Source organism: Microcaecilia unicolor, chromosome 11 (assembly GCF_901765095.1).
Source record: "Microcaecilia unicolor chromosome 11, aMicUni1.1, whole genome shotgun sequence".
Taxonomy (NCBI): Eukaryota; Metazoa; Chordata; class Amphibia; order Gymnophiona; family Siphonopidae; genus Microcaecilia; species Microcaecilia unicolor.
In genome coordinates, this window is record NC_044041.1 from 200,423,994 (window position 1) to 200,439,796 (window position 15,803).

Sequence of the window (15,803 nt, forward strand, 5' to 3'; positions counted from 1 at the left end):
TCCATACACCTCCCCCCCCCCCCCCCAAGCAGGTTTTAGATTCCCAAATATAAAATTTCAATTACCCCGTGGTCCAAAATATTGCAATTCTATTCAGAAATGTATGCAAATGTATGTGAATCTCTTACAAATCAAGGTAAGGTTTACACATATGTTTGTCTTGTTGGGCAGACTGGATGGACCGTGCAGGTCTTTTTCTGCCATCATATACTATGTTACTATGTTATGTATATTAGAAGGAATGTTCTGCATCTAACTGCAGACTGGCAGTGGAAAATACACACTGGAACAGCGGCTTCCCAGTCTGGTCCTCTAAAACCCACAGCGGACCCGATTTTTTTTATTGTAGAAATTAACCTGACCATTATATAATTTTTTATCAAACTGGCAGAGCAAGGAATGTTTGGTCAGATATTTATTTATTTTATTTATTGCATTTGTATCCCACATTTTCCCACCTCTTTGCAAGCTCAATGTCGCTTACAATACATCATGAATGGTGGAAATATATAAGAAAATAGACATTTAGTATTACATAAGGATCTTGTTTAACATTATAATGATAAAACATGATAGTAGTGTGACAAGCAAATGCTGTAAGACAATTCTGGGTATATTTGTAGGAGTTCACATTTCTTGATCTTTCTGGCAGGGGCGTATCTGCGTGGGGTCACAGGGGCCTGGGCCCCCGCAGATTTCACCCTGGACCCCCTTACCGCCGCCAACCCTCCCCCACTGCCGTTGCTTACCTTTGCTGGCGGGGGAGCACGTGCTGCGACGCCAGACTCCGAACTGGATTCAACAGCTTTCAACAGCAGCACGGCCACGGAGGGCGAAGAAGAACTTTAAAGACCTCGGGTCGGCTGGCGGGGGTTGGGGTCCCCCGCCAGCAAAGGTAAGCAACGGCAGTGGGGGAGGGTTGGCGGCGGGAGCGGGGGTGGAGAGAGTCGTTGGTGGCGGGGGGGGGGCTAAAATGTGCCCCCTCCCTCTGGCTCTGGCCCCCCCCCTACCGCTGGAGTCCACATACGCCCCTGCTTTGTGGTATGCCTTGTTGAAGAGATGGGTCTTCATTGGTTTGCAGCAGTTAGTTAATTCATAGATCGTTTTCAGGCTGCGCGGCAGAGCTTATATTCTTAGGTATTTATAAATGATAAATTGAGGGGGTCGATATATTCAGCCTGTGGTGGAAAGTGGTTTGTAATCCACTCGCAGTCGTGGGCCGAGTTAACCCCAGATACGCAATGTCAGGGCATTGAATATTCGTGTTAGTGCAGAAATCTAGAAGCTAACTGCATCCCTTTCAGCTCTCCTAACTATATCCACTTGCTTAACCGGTTAGCGAACTGCGGAGCCGATGCTCAAAAGTCACCGTTTAAAAACACATGCATTTAGATCCATGATTGACGTTACCAATTTCAAAATAGTAAGTGATGCTCAAAGGAAATCTGCTCAGTGTGCTGCTGCGGCTAGGAAAGCGAATAGAATGTTGGGTATTATTAGGAAAGGTATGGAGAACAATTGTGAGGATGATATAATGCCGTTGTATCGCTCCATGGTGCGACCGCACCTTGAGTATTGTGTTCAATTCTGGTCGCCGCATCTCAAGAAAGATATAGTAGAATTGGAAAAGGTGCAGCGAAGGGCGACTAAAATGATAGCGGGGATGGGACGACTTCCCTATGAAGAAAGACTAAGGAGGCTAGGGCTTTTCAGCTTGGAGAAGAGACGGCTGAGGGGAGACATGATAGAGGTATATAAAATAATGAGTGGAGTGGAACAGGTGGATGTGAAGCGTCTGTTCACGCTTTCCAAAAATACTAGGACTAGGGGGCATGCGATGAAACTACAGTGTAGTAAATTTAAAACAAATCGGAGAAACTTTTTCTTCACCCAACGCGTAATTAAACTCTGGAAATCGTTGCTGGAGAACGTGGTGAAGGCGGTTAGCTTGGCAGAGTTTAAAAAGGGGTTGGACGCCACTGGGGAAAGGGCCTGCATCAAAAATGAAACCAGCGCGCACCCAAAAATGACCTGAGACCTTAACACCACCCATTGATCTAGCGGTAAAGGCTCATGCGCTACACGCATAGTAATGCTTGAATGTTTTCACTTATATACACTGTCAGCTAGCACATTTGCTTATTTCCAATCTGACGAAGAAGGGCAACCTTCGAAAGCTAATCAAGAAATGTATTAAGTTATGTCCAATAAAAAAGGTATCATCTTATTTTCTTTTCCATGTTTTATTTTGTTTGATTTCTATTGACAAACTTGTGGATATCCTGAAAGCCAGGCTCTTTAGGGAGTTCTCACAGAGCCACCACTGGGGGGTGGGGGGGGGGGCGAGGGGCAAGATCAATTCATTGAAGGGTCATAGATCTGCTTTTTAACCTGTCATGTTGAAGCCCTAGAGCCCAAATAAAACCTTTACGCAAGACTAGTGATGGTGTCAGCTGTTCACCCACTATAACTCCTTAGTTTGTACTGAGAGATCACTATCCTGCATTTCATTCACCTACAGTCAAGAAGGAAGTGAGTTCCCAGGGATTCTCTTGCACCGAGAGAGCGGTGCTTAGCTAATCAGGGCAGCCTGAGAAAGCCAGGAGATGGACACTTTGAGAGGAGATGTGACACCTGGATATTACAGCATGTAATGGAATCAGCCAAGTGGTAAATGTAGCTTTTAAATAGGTTTTGTGCCCTCCATTAGCCTAGTTGATGCTGATTAGTTCTGACGGGGGAAGAAACCCTCGGATGGTCAGTGACGCTTCGCCTGTAAGGTTTCACTAGACAACGGGGTTGGGAATAGCCACTCAGAGTGAATATGCCTTGATAATTGCATTTTTACTCTATTACATAATGGAACGGCAGATAATTTATGATCTGTAAAAGAGAAGGTCCTGGTCCTCTGGCTTCTCAGAAGACGGTAAAATCCATCTTCATGTTGCACATTTCCTCCCGGATTCTATACAGTGCGACTTAACTCGTGCATGCAAATCCATATTCTGGATTTGCACACGCAACTTAATTAGCTAACAAGCCGATCAGCGCTGCCAATTGCCAATTAATAAGCAATTATTAGCACTAATTGGCGTTGATTAGAGTTTACGCACACAGCTGTCTAAGCGTATTCTGTAAAGTAATGCGTATTAGAAACATAGAAACATGACGGCAGATAACGGCCACATGACCCATCCAGTCTGCCCATCCTCTGTAACCCCTAATTCTTCCTGTTCCTAAGCGATCCCACATGCTTATCCCATGAACAGTCCTCGACTCCACCACCTCCACCGGGAGGCCATTCCACGCCTCCACCACCCTTTCTGTGAAATAATACTTCCTTAGGTTACTCCTAAGCCTGTTCCCTCTTAACTTTGTCATATGCCCCCTCATTCCAGAGCTCTCCTTCATTTGAAAAAGGTTCTCTTCCTGAACATAAATGCCCTTGAGATATTTAAACGTTTCTATCATGTCTCCTCTCTCCCTCCTCTCTTCCAGCGTATACATGTTAAGGTTCATAAGCCAGTCCTTATAATTTCTGCATTCAAGACCGCTTACTAATTTCGTAGCCGCCCTCTGGACCGACTCCATCCTGTTTATATCTTTCCGTAGGTGCAGTCTCCAGAACTGCACGCAGTACTCCAAACGAGGCCTCACCAGAGACTTATACAACGGCACTATCACCTCCTTTTTCCTGCTGGTCATGCCTCTCTTTATGCATCCAAACATCCTTCTGGCTTTGGCCGTCGCTTTTTCTACCTGTTTGAAAGCTTTAAGGTCGTCAGACACAATTGCCCCCAAGTCCCGCTCTTCCTTCGCACACTGAAACACTACACCCCCTACACTGTACCGTTCCTTTGGATTTTTGTGACCCAAGTGCATGACGTTCTAAGGCACATAGATAAAACAGGGGTGTGGGCTTGGGCATGGAATGAGCGAGTCATGGGCATTTCTAAAAACTATGCGAGTTGTTATAGAATACGTCCAGTCCATGCCTAAATCAGGCGTAGGCATTTACACCAAATTTTACTTGGCGTAACTGCCCGTGACTATATTTAGTCTCGCAGATGGACGCTAGCCATGTTCTATAAACTGTGCCTAGATTTAGGCATACTTTATAGAATACACCCCTTCGTTTTTAATGATATCTCATTCTAGCGTCCCCTCTCATGCAGTCACACGAATTTAGACCCTGTCAGTATATCGCAGACCAAGAGTCCGTCAAGAGTGTCAGGGAGCAGGTAATTCCAGGAAATGTATAAGAACGGGACATATGTAACGTAGCCTCTCCCCTCCTCCCCTTTAAAAGTCATCACATGTCCAAGGAGTGATGGAGTAGGGTTGCTCTGTGCCCACTGAGCAATTTTTCTCCATAAGAAGGCAGGAGATGGCTGTGGGTTAAAGAAACTGGTTGTGGTTATGTCTTCTAGTGAGGGGCTTGTGTAGATTTCTAGATATTCAGTTGTTGGCTGTCTCTCTTCGACCTGCAGGAGACGCTGCCCTCAGATCACAGCCTTTACCAAGACAAGCTGGGATAAGTCTTCTCAACAGAAAGCTCTCTACTCCATGGCAATGCTATGTGGGTTAAAAGTCAAAGACCTCTCTACCCGCCAGGAGAAGGAGCCGGAGGCAGGTTTCTCTTGCTGCATTCCCTCCCTCCTTCTCTTCCCTCCCCCTCCCACCCCATTTCTATAAAGAAAAGTCAGTGCCTATCTTCTTTAAGGAATACTGCTGCAAATGGTAGAAAAGGAATTTATATAAATTGATAGTGTAATCAGTTCCAGCAGGCTCTATAGCTGGTGTAAACACCCAGGAGTAGGCCTAATGGTTAAAGCACTGGGCTGAGAAGCAGGGGAGCATGATCCAAACTCCACTGTGACTCCTGGTGGCCTTGGTGAAGTCAATTAACCCTCTGTTGCCTCAGCTACAACCTTCAGAGACCATTTTGATAGTTTTGGGGGCTTGCATAAAATATAGAGCCCTGTTATTTACACATAAATTTGCACTCAAGATCTGCTTACCTGCACGTCCACCAGCAAAGTGCACACTTTTCCACTAGTCTGTGTTCTGCTTTACATCTCATCGGTTAAGGTGACCAGATAATGTCCTGTCACCAAGAATAGATTCAGTCAGGTTTGGTTTTGCCCTAAGACATGCCTGAAAATAGGGAACAGCCTTCCTGATACATATGATGGGGTCTATCCAGCCTCTCCTCTGGTCCTCCAAATACCACTTAAAAAGTATCGCAGAAGGGAATGGGTAAGGCGGGAAGGTGCAGACCCTAACACGCCTAACATTACAGGGAGGTTCTTATTTTTAACATATTTCCCAGAACTTTGCCACCAGGAAACAAACAAAAAAAAAATCTAAACTATTTACAAAGAAACAAAAAAACAATGCAATCATTGATGAGTAATACAAATTCAAGAAGAGACACTTGTTTTAGCTTTAAATTGATTATAATCAGAGTTTTCAGGATTTAATGGCAATTTTACCCTAATTATGAAACAAGAATATGCAAATAGATTTTGTAAATTATCAAAAAGCGGAGAACATCGTTTAAAAATTTACCTTTAATCAGCATTTCATCAACATATTTTAATTCAAGGCCACACCGTAGGTGAGGTGAAGAAAAAACGCCTCAAGCCACAGACACACAGACACACACACACACACACACACACACACACAAGTAGCACCAGAGGGAGTGCAATCAGGTTATTTGATTGTCTGACAGCCCCCCCCCCCTCCCAACCCTTGTACAACAGTGTAACCTCAGGTGGACCCAGTGGCGTTCCTAGGGGGGCTGACACCCGGGGCAGATCGCCGATGCGCCCTGCCCCCCAGGTGAAGCGCCCCCCCCCCCCGGAACACTGCGATTCCCCCCGGGTGCACGCCGCTGGGGGGGAGTGTGCCACGCGCCTGCCGGCTCTTCGTTTTCATGCTCCCTCTGCCCCGGAACAGGAAGTAACCTGTTCTGGGGCAAAGGGAGCATGAAAACGAAGAGCCGACAGGCGCGCGGCACCCCCTCCAGCGGTGTGCACCCAGGGCGGACCGCCCCCACCGCCCCCCCCTTCGTACGCCACTGGGTGGACCACTCCATTACATCCGGAGGGGCATCTTTCCCATGGTAACATTTAAAAGTATTTTTTTAATTATAAAACATGGAGTGCCTAAAAGAACATTCTTTGTTCTAAAAATAATAATAATAATCCTTCAGCAATGATAACCAATTATTATGAGATCAGGGATGGTGATGGCAGTGTACATAAGTACATAAGCATCGCCATGCTGGGACAGACCAAGGGTCCATCGAGCCCAGCACCCTGTCACCGACAAAAAACAAGCAATTTGTCCCGCCCATCCTGGAAATAGTGTCTTATCATGATTGGGCACAGGTTAGGCTGCCGCTGCTCCTGCTCCTTTGATGGTCGAAATAGTCCCTCCTGCACAGGATGAGAGCCTCAAAAAGGAAAATATTGATTGCAGTACTATCAACCTGTATTATAGACGTCATTCCCTTTTTGGGCATTGAGCACTGACTTAGAGGGGAGCTAATATCTCCTGCACTTATTGACATGGGGGGGTCACATGATGAGTGATCATGTGATCAGCTCATGATAAAGAACATGTGGAAATGCTCTTGAAGTGTTACATTTGAAACGCATAATATGCTCTTTACCTGCAACATGTCTCTTTCCGCACGAGGCTCATTCGGTGAACCTTGCACGCCTTCTCATTCCTGTCAGCTGCGCCGAGGCCCTTCCCTTCCACTGCGGAGCAGAGGTGGGGCCCCTGCTGCCGGTCCGGCTCGCCCTCCGGGGCGCATCCGGTTCTGTAATGCTGTGGCTACCTGGTTGATCTTGCCAGTAGCATCTGCTTGTCTCAAAGAATAAGCCATGCACGAATAAGTACACATGGCCGGTACACCCTCCATTGCCTCAGGTACAAACTTAGATTGTGAGCCCTCATGGGACAGAGAAATATCCAGAGTACCTGAATGTAACTCACCTTGAGCTACTACTGAAAAAGGTGTGAGCAAAATCTAAATAAATAAATATATGGAATGTTCTTACTATTGAAGATTCTACATGGAATGTTGCCACTTTTTGGGATTCTGGAATGTTGCTACTATTTGAGATTCTACATGGAATGTTGTTAGTGGAGGAGTAGCCTAGTGGTTAGAGCACCGGCCTTGCAATCCAGAGGTGGCTGGTTCAAATCCCACTGCTGCTCCTTGTGATCTTGGGCAAGTCACTTAACCCTCCATTGCCTCAGGTACAAACTTAGATTGTGAGCCCTCCTGGGATGGAGAAATATCCAGAGTACCTGAATGGAACTCACCTTGAGCTACTACTGAAAAAGGTGTGAGCAAAATCTAAATAAACATTAGGAGAAACCAGTGTTCCCCAGAGGATGTGAGGTAGGAGACTATGAAGGAAAGTAGGTCAAGAATAGAAAACAATGGAAAGGAAATGATTCTGGTACCCCCCCCCCCCCCACCTCCTTTGTTCCTTTTGCAGGTGCACCGCTGGCATAGCTCTCGGTCTGGCCCTGGTAGTAAATGGTGGCAGAAAATGACCAAGAATCCTACCCAGTCTGCCAGTCACTCCTACCTGCACTGCTACAGGTACAACCACAGCTACCCAGCCTCCGAAGCCTGACTGCTTTTAAAGCACCACTCCCCTGTTCAAGCTGACTTCCCTTTTGCTTCTCTACCATTGAAACATATGTACGTTTTATTTGTAATCCGTCAACAATTTCAGATCGAGTGGAATATACGTTTGATAAATAAATAAATAAAAATTCCGAGGAGATGAACGTTCAAGATCCTTCACTTCACTCAGACCTTAATACCTTGGGGTCAACATTCAAGCAGGCTTTAATCATTAGGAATCCTGGTTGTCAGCTCCCCAGCTGATATTCACTTACTGGATAGTGTCACTGATATCATGGCACTGTCTGGTCAGTGCCGTGGGGGGGGGGGGGGCAGTCTGGTGGCAGATTTTATTTATATAATTTTTATTTATTTTGTAGCACTTGATATACCACAAGTGATCCCTGAGGTGACTATGCCCAATTTCTATTACAGGTACTTTGCACGATCCCTAATGGGCTCACAGTCTAGTATTATTTTGGACATGGGGCAACGGAGGGCCAAGTGACTTGCCCAAGTTCACACGCAGCTGCAGAGGGAATTGAATCTGGTTCCCCAGGTCCACAACCCACTGCATTAACCATTGGTTACCTGAGCTGGTACTGACCCGGATAGCAGTGATATTCCAACTGGGTTAGTGCCCTGATAAAGTTAATGTCAGCTAAAACATTACCTAGACCCCATCATCTCTCTTTCTACTCCTCACAGGATCCAGCATCCCCCTTTGTGTCCCTATTTCCACCCCCTCTATTCAACATCTTCTTTCTTTTTCTCCCTCCCTAAGCCAGTATCTTCCTTCCCCATCATCTCCCTTCTCTCACCCTACTGCCCGGGCCTTGTCCAGCTTCCCCTGCCCCCACCTCATAAACAAGTATATCTGCTTTCTTCCCTCCCCTGATCCAGTGTCTCCACTTTCCTCCCCTGTCCCCCCCCCCCCCCAACATTTCACACCTCTCCTCTCCAGGCTGCCTCTTTCGCCTGTGGCCGCTTTCTGGATGTGCAGCAGCAAAAAAGGGGAAAAGGAAATGGGACTTGATATACCGCCTTTCTGTGGTATTTTGCAACTACATTCGAAGCGGTTTACATATATACAGGTACTTATTTTGTACCTGTATATATGTGAAGCCATGGGACCTTCCATCTCACATACGCTGCTGAACGCTCTGCCCTCCCAGTCATTCCCCCCCCCCCCCCAAGTCACTTCCTGTTTAGAGGGGCGAGACCAGAACCATCAAAGCATGCAGCAGCGCATGTGAGATGGTTAGTGCAGTGGACTTTGATCCTGGGGAACTGGATTCAATTCCCACTGCAGCTCCTTGTGACTCTGGACAAGTCACTTAACCCTCCATTGCCCCTGGTACAAAATAAGTACCTGAATATATGTAAACCACTTTGAATGTAGTTGCAAAAACTTTAGAAAGGCAGTATATCAAGTCCCATTTCCCTTTCCTTAGTTGAGATTCTACATGGAATGTTGCTACTATTGGAGATTCTAGAAGGAATGTTGCTACTATTGAGATTCTATTGCTACTGTTGAGATTCTGTTGCTACTATTTGAGATTCTGTTGCTACTATTGGAGATTCTACATGGAATGTTGCTATTCCACTAGCAACATTCCATGTAGAAGCCTACCCTTGCAGATCAGCAACGCAGCCACGCAGCCACGCAGGCTTCTGTTTCTGTGAGTCTGACGTCCTGCACGTACGTGCAGGACATCAGACTCACAGAAGCAGAAGCCTGCACGGCTGCGTTGCTGATCTGCAAGGGCAGGCTTCTACATGGAATGTTGCTAGTGGAGGAGTAGCCTAGTGGTTAGTGCAGTGGACTCTGATTCTGGGGAACTGGGTTCAATTCCCACTGCAGCTCCTTGTGACTCTGGGCAAGTCACTTAGCCCTCCATTACCCCAGGTAAAAATAAGTACCTGCATATACCATGTAAACCACTTTGAATGTAGTTGCAAAAAACCCCACAGAAAGGCAGTATATCAAGTCCCCTTTCCCTCCTTTATTGCCACTGCTGCACACTTAAATTGGGGTGGCAATCCTTTTTCTTTGGCGTGGAACTTTGCACCCCAAAGTGACGCCTACGCATCACACCATCCGCAGAAGCCAAAGAGAACAAAAGTAAAATGCTATTTTACACACAGCAAAACGTTACGAAATTATTCCACAACGTCTTACACCAAGCTTAGACATAATCTAAACACCTATTAAGACTGGTGATGCTGTTAACTGGGTCCCCATGACCTAGCCAGCCACCAACAGCCTGCTGGCACCGAAGCAGTATGCACTGAGTTGAAGTCACTTCTCATTGACTACTGCGGTTCGCCAGAGCAAGGGGGTGTTCATACACCAGAAATAACAATTCACAAGCTGTAATTAGTGTGTTTAGGACGTACTCAGAAAACCAAAAGTCTTAGTGGGAGTAAAAAGATATCTTTAGCTTTTTTACCTCACAGTGCGTGGTGATAATAAGCATCCAAGAGGATGTTCTTGTTTCCGCTGGTAACATGCAGATGGGAAGAACTGACAGCTAAAGAATTCAACTTTTTTTTTCTTTTAAATTCAATAGATTACAATTGAACAAATACCTTCAGTATAGCAGGAGGATCTAAAGGGGGAATGGGACTTGATACACCAACACCACCTTTCTGTGGTTTCTGCACCTACATTCAAAGTGGTTTACAGAGTATATACAGGGACTTATTTGTACCAGGGGCAATGGAGGGTTAAGTGACTTGCCCAGAGTCACAAGGAGCTGCAGTGGGAATTGAACTCAGCTCCCCAGGATCAAAGTCCACTGCACTAACCACTAGGCTACTCCTCCACTCATTCCACCAATAAGAGCCAACCTCATCAGTGATGTCACAATGGCTTAAAGTCCATTGCACTAACCACTAGGCTACTCCTCCACTCATTCCACCAATAAGAGTCAACCTCATCAGTGATGTCACAATGGCTTGATTGCCCGATACAGTTCCCCAGGATCAAAGTCCACTGCACTAACCACTAGGCTACTCCTCCACTCATTATTCCACCAATAAGAGCCAACCTCATCAGTGATGTCACAATGGCTTGATTGCCCGATACTTGGCTCACTTCTGATATTGTGATGTCAAAAGGGATAGGGGGAAAGGGAACTGGGACTTGATATACCGCCTTTCTGAGGTTTTTGCACCTACATTCAAAGTGGTTTACATATATTCAGGTACTTATTTTGTACCAGGGGCAATGGAGGGTTAAGTGACTTGCCCAGAGTCACAGGGAGCAGCAGCGGGAGTTGAACCCAGTTCCCCAGGATCAAAGTCTGATTTGAATGAAAGGAAATCTACCGACTCCCTTTCTCCAGAAAGAAATAAAAGACAAGCCAGTCCGCGTGCGTTCCTCTGGAATCCTCTGCTAAGAGGAAGCGAGTTCCTCTGTGTATCTGGAAGGCTTTACAGAATAGAATTAACAGAAGTCCTGAAAAACCTGACAATCGTTTGCTTAAATCATCCCATTGGTTAAAACTTAATGAAACTTAAGGACAAAATCTATCTGGAATGAAAAACTACTGACCTTCAGGATAGTATGCAATTAGAGGCCATTGAGCTGTCTTCAAGATAACTCAAGGAATGCCCTATACCAAGATCTCATGACTATTAACACAACATGAGTGGCAGCGTCTAATCAGCCGACGCTCTGTGGGCTTTTCACACTTCAAAGGCTACGAAGAGGATTGGCAGATGTCTTGGTGTAAATGCTATTGCTACAGTATTTTTCTGCTTGGAGAAAAGGCAGCTGAGGGGAGATATGATAGAGGTCTATAAAATAATGGGTGGAGTTGAACGGGTAGATGTGAAGAGTCTGTTCACGCTTTCCAAAAATACTAGGACTAGGGGGCATGCGATGAAGCTATAATGTCCAGTGTTCTAACCACCAGGCCACTCAAATCACTTTGAAATCAGACCCCTGTGCTTCTGTACAGGTCAATGGGACAACCATACCCTGAGCGGTTCTAGTTGCCTCATCTCAAAAAAGATATACTGAAATGGTTTATGGTTGATTAGACTTCCCTAAAATTTCCAGCAAAGAGAAGGTAATGGGCAGACTTATATGGTCTGTGCCAGAACCGGTGGTGGGAGGCGGAGCTGGTGGTTGGGAGGCAGGGATAGTGCTGGGCAGACTTATACGGTCAAGGTACAAGGACAGGTACAAATCAAGGTCAGGTATACACAAAAAGTAGCACATATGAGTTTGGCTTGTTGGGCAGACTGGATGGACCGTGCAGGTCTTTTTCTGCCGTCATCTACTATGTTAATGAAAATGATAAGGGGACTTGATGCAGGTCTCCTATGGGATATGATAAAAGCTTATAAATTCAAGAGTGGGGTGGAATATTCATCAGCACATTTTGTTTCATTTTTTTTTTTTTTGTCATTTGTGGCTTACTTTATTAGGTTTATTTCAAATGAAATAAAGAATAATACACACAGAGAAAAAAAAAAAGAAAAAAAAAACCCACAGGGGCCCTGTTACTAATCCTCGTAAGCATCTAAGCACAACCAACGTATGGCAAAATGGAGTTACCGCACAGCTACTGAGTAATTTCATTTTTGGTGCGCATCCGATACGCACATCCAAAAATAATTTTTATTTTCTGCCGCGCGTATCGGACATGTGCCAAGTGGGATTTGGTACACGTAGGTCGTTACCGCCTGAGACCTTACCGCTAGGTCAATGGCTGGCAGTAAGGTCTCAGACCCGAAACGGACGTGCGGCAATTTTCATTTTGCCACACGTCCATTTTCGGCAAAAATTTTAAAAAGGCATTGTTTACAGGTGCGCTGAAAACTGATTCTGCGCGCACCCAAAACACGCGTCCACACTACTGCAGGCCATTTTTCAGCGTGCCTTTGTAAAAGGGCCCCACAATGAAATGCGACCCCCCCCCCTTCCCTGCTGAAAAAAAACCCAACTGGTCAAAACCTCATCATTCAAGATGTTAGACTCAATAGATAGATCCTAATCACGTCCTTCTTGTGATGTCGTCCGTGGCTACAGCATCTCTCAGGGCTGGACAGTCGTTGGTGCAAAATAGTCTGAGAGGGGAAGCCTGTAGCATTTTTGGACTACTGCGATCTAGTCTCGAGAACAAAAGTGGAGATGAGGGATTATTTTCCGAATGACTTGGAGGTCGCAAAGCCTCTGAGATTGTTTTGGGATAAACTTACAGATGAGGTGCTGAGGATTCTGGGATACCTCAGAAGATGTTCTTCAAGTTTACGGCAGATGGACTCTGTGCAGATTCTCTATAAACAGCCATGAGAAAATCTTTTCATAGCTCTCGGCATGTCCTTTCCTGTGCAAGTAATCCTTGTAATGAATGTTTCCTATACTGGAACATCTTTAGCACTTAAGATTAAGACCTGGCTCGAGCCTCCTGCAAGGGTTGAGATAGCTGCATGTCACCAAGAGCTGGTATGAAATGATATGCCACAGTTTTTAAGGTTTTGTTTCCTTATATAGTGAAGCTGTAATTTTATAAATATGATTTTTGTGCATTCGATTTCTGATCCACATTGTGCAAACCAGTGAATACGAGAGTGTCAGTATTCAACGTGACTCCCGCATGGCAAAATCCTAATCACTGCACTTATACTCGGATTTTCAAATAATGCCATTGAAAATCTAGACAGATGTGTGGGCAGTCTGGGGCTGTTCTGGGGGCAGAGCCTGGACAGAATATCCACCTATCTAGTTAGCTGTGATTTTCAGTCTGCCGGCTGGGTAACTGCATTCATTTTATCCGGGTACCCGTCTGAATATCACTGGTATCCAGATAAGTGCTGGCAGCAAGGTATACGTGCCAACTGGTCTAAAAAGTGCAGCAACAGGAGTTTAAATTAAATGCTGACCACCAGGATGAATATTAACTCGCAAATTCTTAAGGGGTCCCGCTGCGGTGAAAGGGAGCCTGAGGCCCCTTTTTACCATGGTGGGTAAAAGGCTGTCTTTTTTTTTTTTTTTTTTTTTGAGGAAAAAATGGCCATGCAGTAAATGAAACACTTACCGTACAGCCATTTTGGGGAAAAGCCTTTAGCACCACCCATTAAGATTATTGACCCCTGAGGCAGGCTTACACGCCGAAACATGGCCTTGTCGAATCCTAGATGGGTTGACTGCCACCCGGGGCGGATTGCCAGTGCGCATGCACTGCACCCCCCCCTGCACATCAGTTCCCCCTCCCCCCGGTGCATCACCTCCAACCTCCCCCCCCCCCCTCCCCCAGTACATTGCTTTTATTTCCTGGGTGTGTTGGGAGGAGCCGTGTGGCTGGCTCCTCCAGTTCTCTGCCACAGAACAGGAAGTAACATCAGAGGGAGCAGGGAACCAGCGGAGCCAGCCGACAGCTCTGCAACTGCTCCCTGCACCCCCCCCCCCCCCACCAGTGTGCACCTGGGACAGACTGCCCCCACCACCCTGCCCTCAGTACACCACTGATAGTACCACTAGTCTGTGCGTGGGAGCCGCGCGCTACAAAATATTGTAATTTTTATCACAGATGGAACATGTCTGAGGGGGGAGGGTGGAGAGTGGGTATGTCTATGCTTATCAGTTAGAGCAGCTGATTAGCGCAGGATTAGCACGTGATTTATTTATTTATTATTACATTTGTACCCCGCGCTTTCCCACTTAAAGCAGGTTCAATGCGGCTTACATAATAATATGGATTACAAAGTATTAATAGAGAAAATATAAGTTAATTATATCAGAGTAAATAAGAGAGATAGGTAGGTAGAGATGGGGAAGGGTGAAGGGAGTAGGAGAGGTATGAGCAAGGGGTAGATGAGCATTGGAGAAGGAATAGAGGAGGCAGGAGGGGTTGGGACACTGGAAAAGCACAGGGAAAATTTGGTGGGAGATGTAGTCTGGGTCATTGTCGTTGTCTTCTGGATATGTGTTGGGTAGATGGGTGCATGGGCTTAGATTGGGTCATTTGGGTAGGCTTGCTTGAACAGATGGGTTTTTAGTGATTTCCGGAAGGGTAGAAAGTCGCTGGTTGATCGGATGGGTCTGGGGAGGGCATTCTAGAGTTGGCTGCCCAAGAAGGAGAAGTTGGATCCATAATAATTTTTGTACTTGAGTCCTTTGCAATTGGGGTAATGGAGGTGATTCCTTTCCGCCTACAAAATAGGGGTCAGTAAGGCCATTTTCTGTCTGTGCTAAAAATAGCACAAGTATTTGGAGAAAACACACATAACGGCCCACTAAGGCCACTTTTTAACCCCATAGGGGTCCTTTTACTAAGGTGCGCTGAAAAATGGCTTGCGATAGTGTAGGCGTGGGTTTGGGTGCGCGCTGATTCATTTTTTAGCGCGTTGGTAAAAATGGCCTTCTTTTGCCGAAAATGGACGTGCAGCAAAATCAAAATCGCCGCGCGTCCATTTTGGGTCTCAGACCTTACCGCCAGCCATTGACTTAGTGGTAAAGAATCCGGGTGGTAGTGACCTATGTGCGTCAAATGCCACTTGGCACGCGTCCGTTACTTGCGCCTGACAATAACAAAATATTTTTCGGACACGTGTATTGGATGCACGCCAAAAATGAAATTACCACAACAGCCACGCGGTAGTCGGGTGGTAATTCCATTTTGCTGCATGTTGGTCGCGCGTAGACGCTTAGGCGGCTTAGTAAAAGGGCCCCTTAGTTATTTAGCACTGATTTTAGACGTTATGTTACTGGTACTTTCTGAGCAGAAAAAACGCAGGTCTTAGGCCTCGTCAGGCAAATTTCAGCTGAAATCCTAGCAGTGGCGTAGCCACAGGTGGGCCTGGGTGGGCCGGGGCCCATCCACTTAGGGCTCAGGCCCACCCAACAGCAGCACATATTTAGTGCTAACTAGTGGGGATCCCAAGCTTTGCCAGCTGAAGACCCTCCCCCTGATGATGCTGAAAACACTGCTTTCCACTTCAGCAGTCTAAGCTTTCTATGCTGCCTATACTGACCTCATCACATTGGGGGGGGGGGGGGGGGGAGGAGAACACTTGGTGCCCAACCACTTCTTGACTAGGCCCACCCAAAATCTGCTGTCTGGCTATGCCCCTGAATCCTAGTCAGTTAGGTATGACTGAAATTACTACTACTACTATTTAACATTTCTAA